General features: G+C 44.9%; 1 long non-coding RNA gene across 1 annotated transcript; it reads left to right on the plus strand.

Annotated features, from left to right (window-relative positions):
* Window positions 1-2,407, plus strand: LOC102163687. Its single transcript, XR_304343.3, has 3 exons — window positions 1-134; window positions 980-1,710; window positions 1,876-2,407. It is a non-coding gene; the product is annotated as an uncharacterized LOC102163687 (long non-coding RNA).
* The last annotated feature ends 249 nt before the right edge of the window (window positions 2,408-2,656 follow it).

Consider the following 2,656-nt stretch of genomic DNA (forward strand, 5'->3'; position numbering starts at 1 on the left):
AGAAAGACCCGGAAGGAACCTTGGCTTTCGTAGGCGAGGTTTGCTCTAGGACTGGCCTCTTTAGGGTCAAGCAGAAATTGTTTTCCACCCACGTCTGGAGCGAGGGTGAGAAGGTCGGATTCGCTGGCTGGAAGGTGAGGGGTGAATCAGGCGTCAGGTGGTTCCTGTGCGAAGCGATTGGGACCACACTTGCGGCCCACTTTTCTGCCCTGGCGCTCTCGGAGGTTTCAAACCTGGGACTCCTTAGTGGTCCTCGGCGCAGGTCGGACTGGGGTCCAGGTGGAACACCTGCTTTGCCGTTGGGCTGCGCACTTTCGCAGGGGCTCCAGGGGTCCGCCACATGGAAGTTTAAACATGAGAAGATTTTCCTGTTTATTCTTTTTTCGGAGCCCTAGTGTTACTTGAAATGAATGTATTTGGCTCTTTAGCTTTCGTCCTGTTTTGTTGTGACATCAGGAAAATGTGTGGGAGTTCCTGTCGTGGCTCGGCAGGAGCCAACCCGACTAGGATATATGAGGATGCAGGTACAACCCCTGGCCCCGCTTAGTGGGTTAAGGAAACTGCATTGCCAAGAGCTGTGGTGTAGGTCACAGACGTGGCTTGGATCCTGTGTGGCTGTGGCTGTGGCTGTGGCACAGGCCGGTAGCTGCAGCTCGGATTGGACTCCTAGCCTGGGAGTTTCCATACATCGTTGGTGTGACCCTTAAAAAAAAAAGAAAAAAAAATGTTCGAGAAAGTACTTCATAAAGTGTAATGGACTGTTAAGAGTGAGATTGTTATATAGAAGGAGGGAAATTATCTCTTGTGGTGGAGAGAGAGGTATAAACAATTAGTACCACCATCACCTGGTAAGTACCATGGAGGAGATGAACAAATGCCCTGGCATCACAGACGAGGGGGAGGCTGATTCTTCGGGAAACAGACAAGCAAGACTTTTCACTATGGGAATTTGAATTTGTGATTTTGTTGTCTCTTACAGGCTTTCTTTGCTTATGGACAGCCGCTCCAGAAAGTGTCATTTGGTAGCATGTAAATGATTGTGGCATTTTCCCTGAGCAGTGGTTTTTTATGCCATTTTCTAAGTCAGAATGTATCTGGCATTTAAGTTGTCCTGGTCCTCATAATAGTTTCCTACTTCCTTGTCACACCGGAGAGAACCTCAAGTTCTTTGTGGGAGTTATTTCAACCCAGCAGACCACGAAGCCAAGCAAAGCTGGAGCATTTTCTTTCCAATTCCAGGGGAGCCTCTGAGGTTTGTGATCCTGAATGTGGAGGCCGATGAACATATTTGGAAGCAGAAATCCAGCTTTCAAAGGAAGAAACCCCCTACGAGGGAGATATTTTGCCAGCATTTCATACACAGTTTTGCTATCAAGAGACACCTGGGCCCCTGAGGCTCTGGGCTGATTCCAGGCTCCAGGAGCTCTGCCACCAGTGACTGAAGCCAGAAGAGGTGGACCCTGGAGATGCTAAGGCTGAGCAGTTCCTGACCATCCTGCCCCAGGAGCTCCAAGCCTCGGTGCAGGAGCATCCTGAGAGCAGGGAAGAGTTGCCAAGTGTGCTGGAGGATTTAGAGGAAAAGCTGGATGAGCCAGGAGAACAGCTGGGAGAGTGAATGTGAGCCATCTCAGGCAAGAGAGTTAAATCTCTGGTTTGGTAGGAGGCATCTACCCAGAGATTGGACAGTGGCATATTTCAGTTTTCTCTAAGGTACAGAGCTGCTGGCTTCTGATTTTGTTGTTTTTGGAGATGGAAAAGTTTGCCCCCTCCCCATTAGAATTTTCATTGATTTTTTTTCTCTTTGTTCCAAGATTTTTCATTCTGGTTTTCATAGTGATATCTTCATGAGTCCATTGTTACCCACTTTTTCCCTAGGTCCCAGGAAATGCCCTGGAAGGAGGCAGAACCCATGGAAACAGCACAGAGGTGACCACATTTCAAGTTCCTGTTCTCTGCAATCCAGTTAAAAAGTGAATGTCCACAGTCCAACTGTTCCTTACAAGAGAAGGATAAGGAGCAGGCTTCAATCCAGTATGAAGGGAGAGGATGGGAGGAAAATACAGTTTTCCTCTATCTCATCTAGGAAGCAAAAGTAATATTTAGAATTGTGAGTTAGTAAGGGTGTAGGAACTCTGGGTTTCTGACTCTTGCTTTAGATATTTCACAATAGCATATACGTCTAGGCAGTTTTATTTTTTCCTTCTCAATCAGTATATCTTTTATTTCCTTTTCTTGTCTTTTTGTATTAGATAGGATGGTGTGAAATAAGAATGATAAAAGGAGGCATCCTTGCCTTGTTCGTGATCTTAGTGGGACAGCATGTACTTTCTCATCATTAAATATGATAGAAACCATGGGGTTTTAAAAAAATAGATGCCTGTTATCAAATTGAGGTAATTACCTCCTATTCCTGAGAGATTTGTCATGAATGAGTGTTAGGTTTTTTTCAAATATTTTTTCTGCATCTATAAATATAGTATTTTTTCTTTAGCCTGTTATTGTGAGGGATTAGGTTAACTGACTTTCAAATGTTGAACCAGACTTTTATACCTGAAAGAAATCCTGCTTAGACATGATGTATAATTCTTTTATGCATGTTGGATTGGATTCACTAATTTTTTTTTTTTTTAGCCACACCTGCAGCATGCGGAAGTTC

This window comes from Sus scrofa, unplaced genomic scaffold, assembly GCF_000003025.6.
Source record: "Sus scrofa isolate TJ Tabasco breed Duroc unplaced genomic scaffold, Sscrofa11.1 Contig1052, whole genome shotgun sequence".
NCBI lineage: Eukaryota > Metazoa > Chordata > Mammalia > Artiodactyla > Suidae > Sus > Sus scrofa.